Source organism: Gekko japonicus, unplaced genomic scaffold (genome assembly GCF_001447785.1).
Source record: "Gekko japonicus isolate JY-2015 unplaced genomic scaffold, Gekko_japonicus_V1.1 scaffold99, whole genome shotgun sequence".
NCBI classification, from domain to species: Eukaryota; Metazoa; Chordata; class Lepidosauria; order Squamata; family Gekkonidae; genus Gekko; species Gekko japonicus.
In genome coordinates this window covers 1,710,415-1,731,967 of record NW_015165833.1, presented here as the reverse complement: position 1 = coordinate 1,731,967, position 21,553 = coordinate 1,710,415, and the positions used below count along the sequence as shown (strand labels likewise).

At 46.7% G+C, this 21,553-nt stretch overlaps 1 non-coding gene across 1 annotated transcript; it reads left to right on the top strand.

The window, feature by feature from the left end:
* The first annotated feature begins 19,825 nt into the window (after window positions 1–19,825).
* Window positions 19,826–19,897, top strand: TRNAT-GGU. The gene has a single exon. It is a non-coding gene; the product is annotated as a tRNA-Thr (tRNA).
* The last annotated feature ends 1,656 nt before the right edge of the window (window positions 19,898–21,553 follow it).

Below are 21,553 nucleotides of genomic sequence, written 5' to 3'. Positions count from 1 at the left end.
AAATGCTAATGTATTCCATACTCACCGCTCAGTCTTTGTGATGTACATGGTGCCTTAACTCTGGCTAAAACAATGCTGAATCTAACAGCAATTTTAAAGCCTTATTGTTTGCTTTCGTTATCCCAGGAGGTGAGAGGAGGGAGGGTTTGGGGCATCGAGGGGAAAGAGGAGACGTGTGTCTTATAGGGGCATTGTCCGTCCAGAAGCGTGCCACTGAACAGGTTCAGCCCTCACTCCGCTTGCCCTGCAGAAAGACTGGGGAGGAGGGGAGAATCATGTAACAGGTGCCCCCGTGAAATGAATGGCAGCAGCAGTCCACCTGAAATCCTCAGACAACTCTCTTGAATTTCAGTTATTAAAGAAGCGGAAACCTGGCATCTAACTAAGCCTGGCACTCCGTTCTTGCTTTGTCATCAGAATCAAGGCATGGAAATAAACTGTGTTCTTTTGGAGAATACTTTCCTTTTGAAAGCCAAAAATAAACGTACACAGCATGCTAATTTGGGAAGCTGGAAGACCAGGTCCAGTGTCAGATATTCCCCTTCTTCCCTTGCTGTCTCTTCTGAAGGACTGGTTCTTCAGCCAAGGCACATGAGAAACAGCTTACGTGAGAAGGGCACCGTGGCTATACAGGGGGCTCAGCAGCTCAGTCTCAGCCATCAGTGGCATGGAAGGAGACTGTCATCCTCTCCCGGGCCTGTGCTACTGCCAGCCAGGCCTAAGCCAAGCCCCTGCAGCAATGCCTGCGGTGACGCAGGCCCAAGAGAAGAATGGATGTACCTTGCCTGGGGCAACAAAACACCTTGAACTGACCTCTTCCCTCCTGAGAATCTCAGCCAGATGAGGTCTGTGCCTTCCACAGAGGGATGAATTTAAATATTTCATCCCTCCAGTTTTAACCTCCAAATCACCATTTTGATTTCACTTCTCCCTGGTATTGAAAACCCAGGAGACTTTCTTTGTGTGCCATTTTCTATTTCCTCACTGATCTTCCCTCTGTAAAACAGACACATTTTCGAATATCATTTGTATATCAATGAATCAGCATTGTGTGTGTGTGTGTGTGTGTGTGTGTGTGTGTGGTGTGTTAGATAAGTAAAAGGGATACACTGTATGTATAAATTCTGTATAAAGGACATATCTAAAGACTGAACAATGTGTACATACCATACAAATTAATCCAAGCAATCCAAAAAAGGAAAAGGGGAAAGCCAAAATATATAAAAACATATAAAAATGAGTGAAATCAGGAGCATTTGATTACGCCTCCTTGTGTCTGAGTCAGTCATGGAATCGATTTTGGAAAGGCAGGAAAGCAGAGCTGCACTTAACATGCGTGGTGAAGAAGTTTACAGTCTTACTAAAGAGATGTATTTATTAAAAACATTTATTAAAACATTTCTGCCCTGTTTTTCTCCCACACTGAAAACCTTACAAAGTAAGCACATGCATAAACAATACAAACAAAAAATATACAAAATTACACAACAGGCTCCTAGACACACTTGGAATAGGTGAAGAGCCACAAGGACATATTGGGTTGGTGCTGGTTCTGTTGTTTCCGCTGGCACAGCTCACCTAAAGCCACAAGCTGCAAGCCATGCCCTTTGGCTCATGTAAAAGCCTTGCACCTTGGGCCGTGCTCAGGCTTTAAATGACTTGCAAAAAGATGCTTGGTGCTGATCTTATTCATTGGTTCCCCGGGAGCTGACGTGTGTAACAAAGTCCATGTGTACCCCCCACTCCATATGGGCTTTTGACAGATGTGTTCTGGGAGTTCCCATCTGGGAACTTCATTCCTATGTGTGCCAGGACATGATTTGGATTGGGACTGCAGCACAAGAGGAAATGGAGATGCTAGACTTGCCAACCTCCAGGTGAACCTGCAGATCTCCTGGACTTACAACTGACCTCCAGGAAACAGAGGTCAGTTCCCTGGAGAAAAGGGCTCCTTTAGTGAATGGATTCTATGGCATTGTACCATGCTGAGGTCCCTCCCCTCCCTAAACCCTGGCCAACTCAGGCTCCACCCCCCTAATCTCCGGGTATTTCCTAACCCAGAGGTGGCAACCCTAGGAGATGCATAGGTCAGCAAAAACCTTGAGCTGGCTGTAGAAGAGCTGCTGAAGTTCCAAGGAAACATTTCATCTGCAAAAAAGCCAACTAGTTAAATGCACTTAGTTAATGCTCATGCACAACCCCTGGAATGAAAGCAAAGGAGGGTTCCCATTTTGAGCAGTTTTGTCCACCCAAGCTATCAAGCCATCTGTGGGGCAAGATGATGGGAGAGGCACCCTGCTTAAAGCTCGCTGGGCTGGGCACACTTCCCTCCCAGCATTAGCTATTACACTCCTGTTGTAGCAAAGGCGCAGAGCTCTAATCCAGTCATTACAACGGTTCTTAAAAAGAGATTACAGGATTTAGTTTGTCAATGGATTTCGTAGCTGCTCAACCTAATTGGGAGGCTCTCGCAGTAAGAGCCTTATTGTCTTTGAAAGTGGCTTAACTCCTTTTGTGCCAAGGCCCCCTGTGCTAGAGCCAGGAGCAAAAGGTCAAACCAGACTGGGTGTGTGTGTGCGGGGGAGAGGCTGCTTCTTCTTCTGGGGCAGAGAACTCAGAAGATTCAGTGACAGGTATAGGTAGGCCTTGGGCAAGAAACATCAGTTGGCTACAGCTTGAGACATGTGGGGAAAGGGATCAGTCCCCTGGAGGGTGTGCAAAGAGCAAGGGTCTTTAGCCACTGGAGCAATTCACAGTTTTCTCCTTGCAGAACCACAAACCGCCTCCAAACCATCTGAGGTCAGAAAAAGGGTCTTCTAGGGCAAAGGCTGTTCCTTCTAGGCAGTGCCTCTCCTACGCAATCTCTGCACGTGGGTCATACCTTGCTTGGAGTCCTGTTGCTTGTGTGGATGAGAGACCACAGCCCATGCAGGTGCATTAGCAAGGAAGATGGCAGCAAGGACCAATGGGGGAAGGTTCCTGCTGGCACATGGCTGTCCTAGGGTTACCAGTTTCCAGGCAGGACCTGGAGATCTCCCACAGTTACAACTGATCTCTATACTACAGAGATCAGTTCCCATGGACAAAACGGCTGTGTTGGAGGGAGGACTCTATAGCAATGCTCCCTCTAAGCCATGTAGTCTTGTGAGCAAAAATTCTACTTTGTGAGATACTGGCAGTGAAGTTGTGGTCAATGATCTGTTTAAGCTGTGGAATCTTGTGAGCAAGAATTCTACTTTGTGAGCTACTGGCATGAAAGTTGTGAGCGAGAGATTTGGCTACTGTGTAAATTAGTTTGCTCTGGAGCAACTAACTCAGCTTAGAGGGAACAGTGCTCTATAGCATTGCACCCTTGCTTGTTTCAGATTTGCATTTAAAAAAAATAAATTTATTTTCATTTTCAATCAAAATTATAGTCATTAAAATAATTATACAATTCTTTAAGTAGTATTCATATCTCTTCTTTTACATTTTAAAGCCCTCACTTAACCCATCGTCCCATTTTGCTGGTAGACATGTAGAAAAAGACAACCCTTGAGAATGTGCAGAGTGCTTCCCCAAGTGTACTGTGTTTGTGGGTGCACTGGAAACAAGAGTGGAACAACATCCTGAAAGAATCTCCACTTTTGTTTGGAAAAGGGGCAAGTTTCTAGTCCTCTAGCAAGCGGCAACGGGGAGGGGAGCTCCCAGGTGACAGACAACAAGCAACAACAACAACAAAAGAAGAACCAGTCTTTATAGACAATTGTAAAATTGTTACTGGCATAAGAAATGTTCCTATGACAGGTGATCTGTCTACAGCAAAGGGGCTTCCTTCTCCTGACAAAGATCCCTGCTTGGGTGTCACATTTGCCATCTAGCGACAAGGCCTCTCCATCATATTCATGGCCGCCCTGCTTTTTATAGCCCGCTACTGAATGTATATCCATCTTGTGAAGCACTTTTGTCAGAGTGGCTGGAAAAGGCATTAAGAAGGTACAGAGAAGCGGAACTGGTAAGGGTCAGGCTGAGATAAAGAAGCACTAGACTTTTATTAACCATAGAAAGGGAGTTAAAGTCTGAAACTTATCCTGGCCACTTATTATTATGGGGTTTGTATTCTCCAAAGAGCAAAGAAAATGGCATTCTTCCAGGAAAGGAGCTGGAGCAGAAAATGCCGGCCTGCTTCTGATTTAATCCCCCTCCCTTTAAATATTGATTCTTCTTTTTTAATCAAGGAGGGGAAAGAGAGAAAGAGGGCCTTTTCTCTCAAAAAGTAAAAGCCAACGGGGAGGAAAGAGTTGAATTTCTAATCAAGGTGAAGTTAAATCCATCGGCGGTGGTGCCGAAGACCATTTGAGCAATTTTCTCATGGGTTCAAAAAGACAATCTAACATAGTGAAGGGGAATAGACCCTTGGAGCTTGGTGAGAAAACAAGCAGATTAAATTACAGCGACTTCCTGGTGTTCACCTGGTTCTGTACAAGGCAGTAGATTTACAGTGCAGTTCTAAACCGCCTCACACCCTTGACTTCGTCAGACCTAAAAGGGTATAACCCTGTTTTAGAAAGGTCCCATTCACTTATGGCTACTAAAGGATGAAATTTCAAGCAGAAAGCAATCAGTAACGGCCAGAATCTTGAGCTCTGGAAATTGGACATCTTCACACAGACATTGTCATTCAAAATCCATATTTAAGTACAAAGACGACCGATCGGTTGCTCCTAGTTCCTTCATTTGATTAATAATACCTTTTAGTTTAAGAAACCTGAGTTTGATTAATACTGTATATAACCATTAAGTGGCTAATTTTTAAGTAAGAACTTATCTTTCTTTTGTGTCTTTAAGGTTTATGTGGAAATGGGAGCTCACATCATGATGCAGGGAAGCAGAAACCCCTCTTTGAAACCCTAGGATTGGGTATTACTTCTTCTGTCTCTGTTAATAAATTCAGGTGGGTAGTCCTATTCGTCTGAAGCAACAGACCAAAGTTTGAGTTCAGTGCTACCTGTAAGACCAACATAATTTAATTCTGGGTATAAGCTTTTGTGTGCATGCACACTTCACCAGATACAATCAGATACACTTCGTCAGATATGTGCGCACAAAAGCTTATACCCAGAATTAAACTTTGTTGGTCTTAAAGTTGCCACTGGACAGACTTTGGTCTGTCTCTGTTAGTCAGTGAGGTCACAGATTCTACCCAGGAGATACTCTGGACAGTGTTTTTCGAACAGATAAGAAGATGAAGCATGTACCACAAGCGGCACATCCTAGAAAGGGAATGTTGCTTAGATGTTGAATTGCAGTTTCCTGAGAGACAGATGTGCATTACCCCATGGCTTCTATACCAGTGAAAAGTTCGTCCTTACCTGTCTTTTCAAACTGGAATAGACAAATGCCAGTGATAACCTATCTTTCACATATCCCGACTACAACACAATTTAAATTACTCCTGTCTCTGTGTTGCCCTCGGCGGAGAAGGAAGAAGTAGCGATTTCATCAACCCAAAGATAGTGTGAGGAACTTTTGAAAATGCCTCTCTCGACAACCATTTCTGCCCAGAAGGAAAGAAGGCAGGCAACCACTCCTCAACCCAGACCGGAGTTGTTCATGGGCACAAAAGAGATTTGCTTCCCCCTTAAAAATGACATGGCTGGGGAAGATGAAGCAGTGGCTTCTGTCGGCTTTGGGGCACAAATGCTTGCTATAGTGAGCCAGTAAAGAGGGTGTGCAGTAGCGTTGCCAACCTCCAGGTGGGGCCTGGAGATCTCCCAGAATCACAACTGATCTCCAGACTACAGGGATCAGTTCCCCTGGAAAAAAGGGGAGCCCCAGAAGGTGGATTGTATGGCATTATACTGTGCAGAGGTCCCTCCCTTCCCCAAACTCCATCCTCCTTTAGGTTCCTCCCCCAAATCTCCAGGAACTTCCCATCCGGGAGCTGGCAACCCTGTGTGCAGGCCTTGAGCCACAGCTGCCCCACTGCCTGCAAGTCTGAAAGGTGGCATCTCCTGCCGGTCTCCTCTTGGTCAGCCCTGTTTCCCACCCCAAACATTCCAGCAAGAAAGCCACCTCGACAACAAACTGCTGTTGGGGAAACGCATGCCTTCCAGGTATGCCAGCTAGGGTTGCCAACCTCCAGGTGACACCTGGAGACCTCCTGCTATTACAGTTGAGCTACAGATGACCAAGATCAACCCCCCTGGAGAAAATGGCTGCTTTGGAGGGTGGACCCTATATGGTGTTATACCCCGCGTAGGTCCCTTCCCCTCCCCGGGCTCCACCCCCAACGTCTCCAGGTACTTCCCCACCCAGAGATGGTAACCTTAGTTCCATCAAAAGCTTTGCTCAGGGCCAGTTTCCTTTCCCCTGCTCCATGGTGGCAAGCCCTGGACATTTGGCAGCCCTGCCAAAGTCAATCTCCGCTCTCAGCCAAGATGGGGCAAGTGAGGGAAGCACTCTGCCAGCTCTTGCTCCTGCGGGGTGGATGCGTTTGGGACTCAGATACAGATTCTCATTAGTTTCTCCTCGCTTGGCTGCCTTATCGATTTCTCCTCATTCTCTTCATTACTAGTCGCATCACAGTTTAGAAGCAGTTTGGGGGGGAGGGGGAATTTACAAATAGAAAAAAGAAAGAAAGCAGAAAAGAGAAGAAAATCCCTTCAGGATGAGAATGCCCGTGACAGACTTCTGCAAAGACGGCCAAGAAACTTCTCCCTCCTTCTGCACTGGGCCACGGGGATGTCAGTAGGGGAGTGTGAGCACTTCAGGGCTGAGTGTCGGCACCCTGGCCAACCCCTTTCAGGAGCGAAGCAGAGACAGCCACTTTTCCCCTCGCTGTGGGTTTCACCGTGGGCTTCCCCTCTCCACTGGCACTGGCCCACCTCCTCTGCTCTCCTGCCAAGGCTTTTTTTTTTTGGCATTGTAGGCGAACTGTGACTTTGGTGTTCCCCATTCAATAGAGAGAAAAGTGACACGTCTGCAATTAATCTTGTGATTTCATTTAACTTGACGTTTGAAAGGGACCCTGTAAAAAAGGATATTTGATTGATTAAAAAACTTTAGTTAATTCTAACTCCTTGGTTAGACTGCCTGGGACTCATGTCCTTGGATCAGCAGCAGTGGAAGCCCATACACCCACCTCGGGGGGGACGGGACCTGGAGTTAGTAGGGTTGCCAGCTCTGGGTTAGAATGTAGCATTGCCAATTCTGGGATGGGATTGGAGGGTGGAGCCTGGGGAGAGACCTCAGCAGGATACAGTGCCATAGAGTCCATAGAATCCACCCTCCAAAGTAGCCATTTGCTCCAGGGGTCCATCAACTCTAATATGGGGGGGGGAATCCCCAGGCCCCACCTGGAAGTTGGTAACCCTACCTGGAGGCCTCTGTTGCTAGGGCTTAGTAATGCTAGTCAGGGTGGACTAGGAGGTAGCCAATTCCCCACCAAAGCTGCAGGGAGATGTGAAAGGACCCAGCCAGCCACCTGCAGCAGCATATTCCAATAGGTGTGCCAAGGACTCTGAGCACGAACAGGGCTGAGTTGGATGTGTGTGGGGAGAGCCATGGGCCACACGTGCTCAGGCCTCAGAGTCCTTGCCAGGCATGGAAGGTGTCATGATGCTATGCAGTGCCAGTCTCTGTGCCTGGCAGGAGTACAAGGCCAGGCCTGGCACTATGGTTGCCAGCCTCCAGGTGGGTCCAGGAGATCTTTTTGAATTACAACTGCTCTCCAGACTATAGAAATCAGCTCACCTTGAGAAAATGGCTGCATTGGAGGGTGCATTCGATGGCATCATACCCCAGTGAGGTCCTTCTACTCCCCAAACCCTTCTCGTTCCAGGCTCCGCTCCACCCCCACATCTCTAAAGTTTCCAAACCTGGAGTTGGCATTCCCATCTGGAATGCATAGTAGGAGCAGCCTCTTGGATATGGGCAGACTGGGAGGAGAAAAGGGACTTTTCCTGGTGTCCAATCTTCCTCTGCTTTTGGATAACTAGAGGAGCCATGGGCATTGCTTGGGTCTGGATAAAGCCCAGGGGTTATTTTTAATCATTTTAAAGATTTACATCATGTCCCATCCTATAATGGAGCTGCAGTGGCTCAAGTGGTTAAGACTCTGAACTGCAGGCTGTGGAAGGTCAGTAGTTCAGTAGTTCGAGACCCAAGTTGCTGCATGATGGAGTGAGCTCCCATCTCTAGTTCCAGCTCCTGCCAACCTAGCAGTTCGAAAGCAAGAAATTGCAAGTAGATAAATAGGTGCCACTTCGGTGGGAAGGTAACAGCGTTCCGTACACCTTGGTGTTTAGTCATGCCGGCCACGTGACCACAGAAACGTCTTCGGACAGCGCTGGCTCTTCGGCTTTGAAACGGAGATGAGCACCGCAACCCTAGAGTCGAACTCGACTGGCTTTCGAGCAAGGGAACCTTTACCTTTTACCATCCTATGCCTGAGGGTGGATCATAACAGAAATATGACGTTTGAATTTCCCTAATCAAGATCCCATCCCGAACATACCCATTGATAATTATTTTAAGTTATGTGAATCTAGCTAGAATGATTTTCAACATTTGGGAACAGTTTTTTAAAAAAACTTTCTAACTTTACTGTAACTCAGTTTCTGTGGTAGCAGGAGAGGGACTGAGGGGAGAGAGGGACTCAGCAGATAATGGCCTAATGGGGGCATGGTCCAACCAGAAGAGTTTGCTACTTTTTCTGCCAAACCACGTCATCCTAGTTTCTGTTTCTGTGCAAAGCAGTTCCACTTTCCATCAATCACTGCATAATCTCAGCTCTTGGAGGGCTTTCTGATTCGTTTTTTACATGAGCTATTTTGTCACCTGGGTCTCTGCCTGCTAGGAAGGGCCAAAGAGTTTATTTGCACATTTTAGCAGGCAAGGAAGGTGGATTGGGGGAGGAGATTCTTTACCAGGCCGACTGAAAGAGGGTGGGGCTGTGGGCAGAGCCTGGTGTACAAAGGCTGGGCTGGGCTATTACAAGCCAGACTCCAATATGGTTCATACAGAAAAGTGGGACTGAAAAGGGCTGCAAACAATTCGTTGTGGATCACAAAAGGAATGAGGATAGCTACACACTACATGACCCATCAAACCCAGATATAATACACATGTATATGCTACCTTTAAGTCATGTCGTTTATGAGATATTGGCCCCATTTGACAGCTGTGGAACACTGAGGCACAGCAACAAGTGTCTAGCCCAAGGTTAGCCAGTACATCCGTGTCAGAGGATTCCTGAGCCAAAATAACAGTTAAATTTATTTTATTTATTTATTTAACCTTCGATTTATATACCGCCCTAACCCCCCCAATGGGGGGTCTCTGGGCGGTTTACAACTTTGTAGTGCTAATCACTTTTATGGATCCCTAACTATGGGCACATTCTCAGGGGTTGGGTCAGCCTACCTAGCACCCCGGTGGTGGCGGCTCTTCCTTCTGGTCTCCGGCTTCCTTGGCTCCTTCGGTCGGCAGGACGCTCCTCTCTCCGGCGCAGTTCTTCTCCAGCGAGGCAGCCGTCTCGGTGTGTGAGTTAGTCTCTCCCGGCCTTGGCTCCGTCCAATAAGCTCCGCCGCGCCGGGAGATGACATCATCCGCACCTTCTGCTGCTCGCGCCGGCCGCTTTCTGTTGGAACTCCGCAGGCCACCAGGGATCGCTCCACTGGCTCTCGATGTTCTGCCAACCTCCAAGTGGGAACTGGAGATCTCCTGGAATTAGAACTGATCTCCAGATGGAAGAGACTAGTTCCCCTGGAGAAAATGGCTGCTTTCAAGCGTGGACTCTATGGTATTACATCACACTCAGCTCCCTCCCCAAACCCCGCCCTCCCCAGCTCCACCCCTAGAATCTCCAGGAATTTCCCAACCCTGAGCTCATAACTCTTGTTAAATGAAAGACTTCTTAATGTATACAGCATGGTAGCACTTTTACCCCTGAGGAACTGTAGTCTCCCTCTCTCCTCAGGTACAGAATTCAGAACTGGGCTAGGAGCGCCTCTGAGATAGGGTTGCCAGCCTCCAGGTGGGGTCTGGGGATCTCCCGCTTTTACCACTGATCCCCAGCTGACAGAGATCAGCTCCCCTGAAGAAAATGGCTGCTTTGATGGGTGGGCTCTATGGCATTGTACTATGCTGAGGCCCCTCCCCTCCCCAAACCACGCCCTCTCCTGGCTCCACCCCCAAAGTCTCCAAGTATTTTCCAACCCAGGCTTGGCAACCCTACTCTGAGAACACACCTGCTTTCCAGACAATAGAGCTCAGTTCCCCTAGAGAAAAGGGCTGCTTTGGAGAGGGAACTGTATGGCATTGTACCTTGCTGAGGTCCCTCCCCTCCCCTCCCCAGGCTCCATCCCCCAAATTGCCTGGTATTTTCCAACCCAGAGCTGGTAACCCTATCCCACCCTATCAGCTCAGTTCACAAAATAAAGAAGTCTCTTACAAAAATATAATCCAACAATTTATGAGCAGGGTGGAAGGCAGCAGTTTCTCATTTTTTAAATGCTCCTCTTTGATTGATGCCAGTTTATCAATAAATCATGGGAGTGGCGGGCGGAGGCTGAACTGTGCGCATCCCTTGCCCGAGCTCTTTTCATCTGCAAGCTGCAAACAGGAGAGCCTGCAGCATGTTCTGAGGCCGAGGGAATCTTCCTCTTCCCAGAGCTTCTGAAGAGGAAGCCATCTCTCTGCTGCTCAGTCCTTTAATGAGAAATGTTTTCCATGCACGAGAATGACTGCTCCATTCAGCTGAGCCCTGCTGCTTGCCCGTCATGGGAAGCAAAGGGAGAGCGCGCAGTAGCAGCCGCTGCCTCTGCAGCCGGGAATTGGGCCTCATCTCTTTTTCTTTTTAAGTAAACCGTCTAAGCCAATGCAGTGCTAAACCATCCGGCACTGTGGGGCTTCATAAAGTCCTAACATAATTCTGAGGGAGTGAATTCCACTGAAAGCAGCGGCACTTGCTTCTGAGTAAACATGGCTTGCGTTGGACTAAATGGGAGCCAGGCTGCTTATCTGATGAACTGGCTGCTCTGATGTACTCACACTTTCAACCCCACTTCGATTGACGAGAGTCACCTGCCATTAGAAAGCATGGAGCAGATTTCAAAGTGGGCTCCTTCTGCCCTCTATCCCTCATTCGCTGCAAACCACTGCGCCCCCTGAAGAGTTTCCAAATACAGTATTTACTCCAGTGCAAGACTACCCCCCCCAAGGTAAGCCATAAAAAGAGGGGGTGTCTTACATTTGCATACAAGTTACAGTTATGTCCAGGCAGGAACAACAATGTCCTTGTATATATATATCAATCAGTTTATTCAGCTTATATGACCAGAGGTCTCAAGCATCATTAGACAAAATATAAGTATAAATCCAACAGGTACAATACATTGCAATTTCTAAAATTAATACAAAACTATCACTATAAAATAGATGATAAAATTTAGGTTTAAAACTTTAACATAAATACAAGTAAATAGTAAAACCTTAAATTTAAAATACAGAAGGTAAAAGAAGGGGATGACAAAGGATGAGTTGGTTAGACAGTGTTATCGATGCAACGAACATGAAGTTGAGCAAACTCCAGAGGACGATGGAGGACAGGAGGGCCTGGCGTGATGTGGTCCATGGAGTCGCGAAGAGTCGGACTCGACTGTGTGACTGAACAACAAATTAAAATCTAAAAAGGATTTAAATCCAAAGTTTAGCAACAAAATGAGACCTCTCCATTATAACAAGATTGTTTACATTTCAAGGAAATTATAATTGCCAGATACAGTGTCTGCCAATAAAAAAAGAAATCACCCATGACTCCAATGGAAGATGATATTTAGATAGAATTGGATGAATCCAATAGGACCTAAGAACTGAGAACAAAAAAGTAGTAGGTGCACCACAGTCCCATTCCCACCAGATGCACAAGCACATAATCTGTCTGTACCTATAACATTGTGTGTGTGTGTTCATCTTACATTCAGGGTAACCTTCCTTTTGAGTAAATGTGGTAAGGAACAAGCTTGAGACCTTACGAAAAACCACTTGTCACATGTGTCAGAACATTAACATTCATCAGAATATGCTGCCCTCATAATATATGAAATTAAAATTGCTTTTTGCAGTTATGGTGTACATTTCCTTGGAAAGGAAACCGTTGCTTAAAATTAGGAACAGGCAGCAAGCATGCCACACACCGGGTACCACTGGAGTTGTCACGTCTTTCCTTGAACACTCAGCCATCCAGTCTCTCAGTCCTTGTCCCCTATATCTTTCCCCCAAACAGGGTTACTGACTTTTCAGCCAGTCCCTCCAGCTGTCCCTTTAATATCACTTTGATCTTCAGCAAAGAGAATTCTGTGGAAGTACCTCTGTTAGCATTTGATATGACCAAACATCAAAGAAAGCAATGGTTTGTTCAAACATATGCTGGTTTGCCCTGGGGCAGGGCAGGTAAGGCAATGCCTATGTTACGTTAATGTGTGTGACTTAATTTATTCCAGGACATTCAAGGGACCTCCTAGAATGGATATTGGTGCTCAGGGTCCTTCCCAGTTCTGCCTCACCCTCCACTGCCCTTAGCAGGTTCACTGAAGTACCCATGGGCTTAATTTTAAAGGTGAATTTGCTGCCCTACACTCCGACTGCAATTCTGGAGTGTGTGCAGAAGAGCACTCTTTTCCCCCCATTCCTGATTCCTGAATTTCATGAAATCACATGTCATCCGCCTGGTGGCAAATGACATCTTTCAGATAGCAGACATCACAGAAAATAAACTCTCCCCCAGTATTTAAAATAAATAAGAAGAACCACTCGGTTTTCAGTAATATTGCCTTGTCAAGGGAGAGTGACAGATGTGGAATATGTTTTCCTCCCTCCCTTTCGGATGACCGAGAGGCCAAATCCTACTTTCCATCAAATCATGCTTAATGGACGATGTATCTAATGTTGTTGCTTCCACAATCACCAGAGGAGGATTTCAGGCCTAAAGATGGAATCTGCTCCTGATGGCTGGAGAGAGAGGAGGACCTCCGCCCTGGGGTGTATGGATAGTGCCAGAGGAGGCTGGTTGGAGATATTGGGGTGCCAAGGGAGAAAATCTGTCTGGCACCACCTCCAGCTCAGCTGCTGCTGCTCTCACACTATTCTTATTCCCTCCCATGGGGCTTTCCCAGAAGGATTTCCCAGCAGAAATGGCCCCAGTTGTGTTCCTCCTCCTAACGGCACCCCAAATCTGCCACCCCCAAAATAGCTCCCATGATTCTATGAAGTATTTGCCAAACCACAGCTTTTATTTAGAGATGCATAAATAAAAGGATGGCCCAGTTAGCCCAGCCTTATCAGATCTTGGAAGTTAAGTAGGGCTGGCCCTGGTTAGTACTTAAATGGGAGACCACCAAGGTTGTCCAGGGCTGCTACACAGAGGCAGGCAATGGCAAACCACCTCTGAATGCCTCTTGCCTTGAAAACTCTACAGCAGGGTTCCCTGACCTTTTCGAGCTGATGGGCACTTTTGGAATTCTGACATAGCATGGTGGGCGCAGGCACAAAATTGCTGCCACAAAACTGCTGCTGCAGGAGGCACAGCCAGACACAAAGTGGCTGCCACAGAGAAGATCCTTGTGTGGTGGTGGCAGCTGCTGACAAAGTAGCATTAAAAAAAAAAATCTGCCCAGCCAATCAAATCTCCAGTGGCCAGTCAGAAGTCTTGCTGGGCAAAAGCCCCACCTGTCCCTGCCCACTTTCTGAAAACACCTGTTGCGCACCAGGAATGGTGTTGGTGGGCACCAGGGTGCCCATGGGCCCCAGGTTGGGGACCCCTGCTCTACAGGGTTGCTGTGAGTTGGCTAAAACTTGACAGCCCTTTCCACCATAGAGATATCTGTGATCAGAAAGTCCACCACCTCAGGCTCATCTTCCCAGGCAGCATCTGCTCTGCTCTGACTCAAACACAGCCATTGTGCCTTTGGACTCACCTCCTCTGAAGCTGGCTGCAGTGAAGCTAGTTGCCAGTCCATCCTGTCTGAAACTCCATTCCCTCTGGCCTTCTAAAGGATGAAAGTCAAATGTCAGTGCGCAGAAGGGCAGAGAGAGACAGAAGAGGGAAGGAAATTGTTTGATGTGAACCTCATTTGTTTCCCTATTTCCATTTGATTTTGTTCCTCTAACATATATCTCAGCTAGACTCCATCCAGGGAGTCTCTTACAATACGATGGGTAGGGGCCCAAGAAAGGGCACTCTAGAAGTATAATTCTTCTTCTTCTTCTTTTTTTTGCTTAAATCCTCAGTATGACTTCAGAGGAGCCCAAGATGGGGCCAAAGGAGCAATGAAGGCTGTCTGTGTTTTACCAGTGCCGTAACAGTCGTGAGGGGCAGAGACTGGGGAGCACTGTTTGAACCTACTGCTCAGCTTAATGATTGCACCAACCACCCCAAAGACTAAAGTTTTAGTGCTGTTGCTACAAGGGAAAACTCATGAAGCCTCCATGGGGTAAAGACTTGGGATCTGTCATGATCCTGATCAACTGAGCGCTGCTTTGTAACAACTTCCCTCAAAGGGTCTTGGCACCAATTTTTTTCAATCAGAGCTGAGGAAATGAGGAAAGGGGTCTCACAAGTAACCACACTGGTGATTTCCTGTGTCTTGGGCTGCGAGTAGATCCCAGACTGATTCCTGAAATATGAGGGAGATTGCTGTGTGTGTACAGTGTGTGTCCTGTGCATGACTTCAGTGCAGCTTCACACCTTGGGGAAGAGAGAAGGATTTTCCTTGTCAGAGGGAAGCTCTGCTGTGACGGGTATTCTCACAACACTTCATCAGTTAAAGAAGTAAATAAGCTGAAAGCAACTAGCAAGAACAGGCCAGGGACAACTTTCAGAAAATAAACGTGCATATTTCCTGGTAGAGACAGGAAATTAACATTCAAGGACATGACTGCTGGGAGTGTTATGAACCTGGAGATTACAGGTCAGAAGGCTGAGGAAGAAAAGGGTCTGTTAAGCAGGGAAACATTCACTGGCAGTCAAAGGGCCCAGTTTAGAAGAAGAAGAAGAAGAAGAAGAAGAGATTGGATTTATACCCCGCCCTTCACTTGGAGTCTCAGAGCGGCTTACAAACTCCTTTCCCCTCCCCTCCCCACAACAGACACCCTGTGAGGTGGGTGGGGCTGAGAGAACTCTGACACAAACTGCTCTTTTTCAAGGACAGCTGTGCCAGAGCTTGTGACTGACCCAAGGTCACATCAGCAGGTGCAAGTGGAGGAGTGGGGAATCAAACCCGGTTCTCCCAGATTAGAGTCCTCACACTTAACCACTACACCAAACCTGAGGTTCAGCTAGTTGTGGAACAGAAGAAACAGTCCGTAAGGAAAAAATGAATGAATTTGGAAGTTCCCGCTGGACTCAGAGGCACAAGTTTGGAAAACTGTTTTTGGAAATTACCAAATACGTTTTGAGCCTTGTGAAATAGTTGCAGAAGTGGGCACTGTTGAATGGTTAAGTCATTGCAGATTTCCTGAGATTAACAATGACTCATGAATTCTCGGTGACTAGGGGCCAAACTAGATGTGATTGCTGCCCCTCCCCGCAGCTGTTTCAGCACTTGAAAAGGTGCCGAGGGAGGGGGAGTCAATACAGTCTCTGTCCTCTGGGGCATTTTAAAATCTCATTAAAATGGTGTTGTCGTCCACAGATCGGATCCTAGCTCTTATGGGTCGGACCCTAGTGGCCATGTCTAGTTTGGCTCTAAGGCAGTTGTATGAGATGATGTCTGAAGAACTGAGTTTCTAAACAAATACCAGACTGAAATCAGTTTTTCAACTTATACCTGTGTGACATGGGGACAGAAGCGTCCATTGAGGGAAGCCAGTCCTAATTCTGGGGTATGTGAAAGGGGTGGTGGCACAAAACATGATTATTCCTCCAGAAAGGGAAGCTCTTTTTACTGGTTTGGTGGAAACTTGTCCAGAAGATCTGGGGAGGGGCTACTAGATTACTAACTGATTTGTTAGTCAGTTTGTTAGCTGAGTGGAGTCTAGTCCAGTAAGAGTTGCCAACTTAACTCCAGCTGTTGGTGTCAAAGTCTGGCACACTCTGCCTTTGGTATTGTTTGAACCTGTTTCCCAGTTTTGATGTTATAAAATACAGGCTGTGTATTTGCTGACAGGCTATAGTGAGACTTGCTTGAAATGCTGAAGGGCTGATCAAAGAATTTCAGCTGGATCAGAAACAGTTGGAATCAGCAGCAATAACAAACATGCTTCTAGAGTATGCTGATGTGATTAGTCAAGGACTGATTGGAGAAAGCACCAAATCGATACTCAAAATAACCCTCCTATTAAGCAGTTGCTTAGAAAGTGCCAGTGTATTTCCAGTGGGAATTTGAGCAGCACATGGAGGATATGAAAAGCAAAGAGGAGATTCGGCCCCAGAGAGTGTGTGGGCTGTCCCTGTCACGTTAGTTAGGAAAAGGGCTGGAGGGATCCGATTCTGCACTGACTGTCAGAAGCTCAATGAAATTACAGTGATGCATGCCTACCCTCTCCCTAGAACTGATGCTAACTGAGATATGCTGGTACTGTCAGATGGTTCTCTGCTTTAGATCTCGCCAGTGGCTATTGGCAAGTTGAAATAGACCCACAAGAACGCTAAAACTGCATTTTGTACGTGTCAACGACTGATTGAGTTCCATGTAATGCCATTTGGGTTATGCAATGCACCTAGTGCCTTCCAAAGGCTGATGGATGTTGTTTTAGCAGATCTTCAGGGCACTTTGTGTTGTACATTTGGAAAGACATTATTGTTATTGGAAAGACTTTTTGAGGAACATCTTGAAAAACTCCATTCTGTATTTCAAGTGGCTCAGAGCCGCACATGTAAAGCCTTCAAAATGTACACTGTACAGAAAGAAAGCAAAGTATTGTACATCATATCATATCTACTGAAGGAGTAGCAACAGATCCTTTAAAAAAACAGGGGTTGTGCCCAATTCCATAAATTTCTGTTACCATTGCTAGCCCCATTATTTCAACTACAAAAAAGGGAACTAAATTCAGCTGGGCACAATCTTCTCTGGCAGCTCCAAAGGGACTGCTTGGCTATGACTCAGGTGGCAGAGGCAAGGTGTGTGTGTGACGGGTAAGTGGACACCCATTGCCATGTCTGGACAAGTTTAAGGCAGGCAGTATCTGCAGTACTGCCAGCACCTCTGAAGTTCACCTTGGGTTGCTCTGGGGCCATTTTAACAGTCCAGTCTATCTCTGGTACCCTATCAGAAGCAAAAGGGGCACTGCAGAGCATTCCCACACTTCTGTGTTTATTTAATAGGTATATCCTGATGTCAGTAGCACTCTGAAAGCAAGTTTAGAGCAGTAAGTTAAAAATGAAATGTATGATGAGATACACACACAAAGAAAATATCTATTTCTTCCCTCAAGCTGCATTGGGTTTTAAAGCTTTCATACAGTGTTAGCATTTCGTTGTCTCCCACCATGCTTTGCTGTATTGCCCCCAAACTGCTTTCTTATAATCTTTCTGGACATATTGTACTCCAGAAAGGTTTGTTTGCCATGTGGATGGGAAAGCACAGGCTTTTTGACCTCCTCTCCCATATCCTGCACCCTTTCCCCCCATATCCTCTCATGCCGGTCATCCACTCCCTGCAATTGGTGGGCTTTTTGCTGGCTTAAAAAAACAAGAAAACTGCAGCAGGCAATTTTCAGAACACTATAGTGATAGATATCTACTACTGATTTTATTAACGGGGGGGGGGGGGGAGGAATGGAGGGCACGAGGAGCTATCATAGTCAATCCCTCCATCTGGACCCTCTGCTCCAGTGAGAGCATAGTGGGAAACCATCCCTGGATGGACACAGGCTCAGTCCCATAATCACTAATATAGAAATTACTCTGACTTACCTTTCAAGGCTTTTGTTGTGTGAGACAATCATATTAAAAATACTGTGTGATAGATTTCATTGTGTTGGGAGAGAAATACGCTCAAGGCTAGGAACTCCCAATGTGTCTTAACTTGCTACCATCAAACCTCAAAAATCCCACTCTCAAGTTTGAAAGAGCCAGTTTGGTGTAGTGGTTAAGAGCAGCAGACTCTAATCTGGAGAACCACACTCCTTGATTCCACACGCCTTCACATGCAGCCAGCTGGGTGGCCTTGGGTGAGTCACAGTTCTCTCAGAGCTGTTCCCTCAAGAGCAGTTCTCTCAGAGCTCTCACAGGGTGTTTGTTGTGGGGAGAGGAAGGGAAGGAGACTGTAAGCCACTCTGAGACTCCGAGTGAAGGGTGGGGTATAAATGCAATCTCCTCCTCCTCTTCCTTCTCCTCCCCCCCCCCACCAAGGAAAAGGGTAACTCTGCTCTTGGGGACATTGCAGTGAGGGCCAAACCTGCCCTCTGCCCTGACTCCAGGTGGCCTTCCCCTCACCTGCAGGGGGTGGCATATTGTGTCCACAAAGCAAGCAGAGATGCACTGTACCATCACAATACACAACTCCTCTCCAATCCCTCCATCTCATCCTCACCAATTAAGGGTATTTTTATTGTACCAGTTAGGACTAAGACTGGGTGATTCTGTGCCACTTTCCTTGTGTTCTGCGCTGATTAGCGGACCTGCGAAAGTTGGTTTCGGCAGCCCTATATCAATGACAGCCTCGTGGCTCCATGCGTGATATTGCTGATTACCATGTACATGCCCTATTAGTGGGGGAACAAATTAGATTAACCTCATGTAGTACATCATTATTTAACACCATTCTGGTCCTCGCTGCTTGCAGCCCACCTTTTATTATAAACCAGGAGCTACATGTATCCCGCCAAGCTGATTCTTCAGGCTGCTGAAGCACTGGGGGCCCTTGGAGCATCTCTCTGATCAAAGTCTCTTTGTGCCCTGAGCAAGTAGTCTGCGTACTTCCAGTGATCCTTCTCCAAAAGGGGAGGCAGGAAATAAGGGCATTTGTAATCACTACCCAAATCTCCATAGAGGAATTCCCCACTGAGTAAAGTGCAACATCTTTTGGTGCATCCAAGCCACTTGATTATGTTATTGACTTAACCAGGAAGAAGCTAGCAGGGAAAGACAACAATGCTCAATGTCTCCTCTTGCCTTTGCTTTGCCCAGCCTGCTTGATCCTGTCAACCCAAAGCCTTTCAGTCAGAACTCCCAAAACCATCATCTGATGCACATCTAAACAGTATACCTGCGACACCTGACCCTGGCTGCTTCCAAAGTGACAAATGATAGGTCCAGTGCAGGACGCCATCCAGGCACTGAAGGATTTATACTTTTGGAGTTGGGGAAATGCTTGGTTTCCAATGCATGCTTGCTGCTCTTCCGACGGTAGTAAGAGTGCATTGGCTCTGCATGCTGAAGGCTTTAAATCCAGTCTCTGGGGAGTCGCTATCAGAACTGGACTAACTGCTCCAATAGCCTGACTCAGCACAAGGTGGCTGTTGCAGAAAGCATTTGTATCTTCCATGGGAATCATATCTTATTTCTCTGAAAAGTCAAGGGGGTGATCAAGCCACAGAACTCCTTTCCTTCGAACCTGGGGAGGGGCTATGGCTCAGTGGTAGAACATCTGCTTTGGACACAGACGGTCCCAAGTTCAATCCCCCAGCACCTCCAGTTAAAAGGAACAGCCAGTAGGTGGTGGGGAAACCTTCAGACTGAGACCCTGAAGAGCCATGCAGTGGGGCTGTAGCTCAGTGATAGAACATCTGCTTAGCATACCAAAGGTCCCAGGTTCAATCCCCAGCATTTCCAGTTAAAAGGAACAGGCAATAGGTGATGGGGAAGACCTCTGCATGAGACCCTGGAGAGTCACGAAGTGGGGCTGTAGCTCAGTGGCAGAGCATCTGCTCGGTACGCAGAAGGTCCCAGGTTCAACCCCTGGCATCTCCAGTTAAAAGGACCAGGTAAGAGGTGATGGGGAAGACCTCTGCCTGAGACCCTGGAGAGCTGCTGCCAGACCGAGCAGGCAAGACTGACCTCGATGGACCAATGGTCTGATTCAGTATAAGGCAGCTTCATGTGTTCATGAACTTCATCCAGCTCAAAGCTGCTTCAGTTGCTGAAGCTACACATCTGCTTCAAGCAACTCCAGGGCCCCTTTAAGGACTCCCTTCAGTGAAGTTTACATTGCAGGGCCAATTCTCACAGCAGAATTAGCAATGACTCACCCTAGGGACAGGAAACAAGTGCATGATTTTCTCTGCCATCAATAGGCACCAACTATATTACATTGTATACTTGACCCCATGTGGCCTTTAATAATTTTACCTTAAAACAATCATAAAAAGGACAATTTAGAGGAGGTGGCTATATCTCACAATTGATTTCCTGCCAGTCGGCCCAGCAAACACAGCTCTCCATAGCATAAACTTTGAGGATCTTTCATTGAACTCATCTTTCACAGACCACCCCAGACAGGCCACAAATGTATAGGATGTGGTGGGGAAGGGGGACGCAGAGAGAGAGAGCCAGGCTTCTAGATGAGAGATTTTGGAAATGTGAGTGGTGGTTGACACACAATCCCAAACTGAGGTTTCCCCTATTTACCATTCATCTGTCACTTGCTTTCAGACAGTGGGTGGCCATGAGAGCCAAATTGCATGAGCTATGCATAGGGCTGGAAGAAATGTGGCCTCTTGAGAGATTCCTCTGTGTTTTCCTCCAAAACTGACCCTGGCCTATAGCTGAGATGCCTGGGGTAGTGGTTAAGAGCAACGGACTCTAATCTAGGAGTGATTCCCCACTCCCCCACATACAAGTAGCTGGGTGACCTTGGGTCAGTCACAGTTCTCTCAGAGCTGTTCTCTCAAGAGCAGTTTTCTCAGAGCTCTCTCAGCCACACCTATCTCACAGGGTATCTGTTGTGGGGAGAACAAGGGATGGAGATTGTAAACCACTCTGAGACTTCAAGTGAAGGGTGAGGTATAAATCCAACTCTTCTTTCCTAGACTTTGGAGATGTCATGGTAGGGAATCTGCACTACCGCCAAATTAAATTAATAATAACTGTGTGGCATCAAGTTGCAACCAACTCATGGCTAACCCTCCTAGGGTTTTCATGGCAAGAGATGAAAAGTTGCCTTTCTCTTCATAGCAACCCCAGACTTCTTTGGTGGTCTGCCATCCAAGTACTGACTGTGGCTGACCCTACTTAGCTTACAAGTTCTGACAAGATTGAGCTATCTTGGGTTATCAGGCTTTACTCTCCTCACAATTGTCTTGGCACAGGGGGTCACCAAGAAGGGAGATATGCATCACTTAAACAAGCAGCATGTCAAATGGGTAAAGATGCAATGTAGGTGCATATATACATACCTTTTAAGCAAAAGAGCTTATAGAATTAACATTCATTCTCTTCAAAATATGCCAGCATAGATGGGGCTAGGAATCACCAGCTTGTAAAAGACTCAGTTTCTAGAAAATAAAGGAGAAAAGAGAAATACTTGCTATCTTAGACTTAAAACTTGTTATCAGTCTCAGCACCAACCCACTTCCTGGGAGAACAAGCTTGGAATGAGACATAGGATGCTTCTCTCCTGGATCTCCA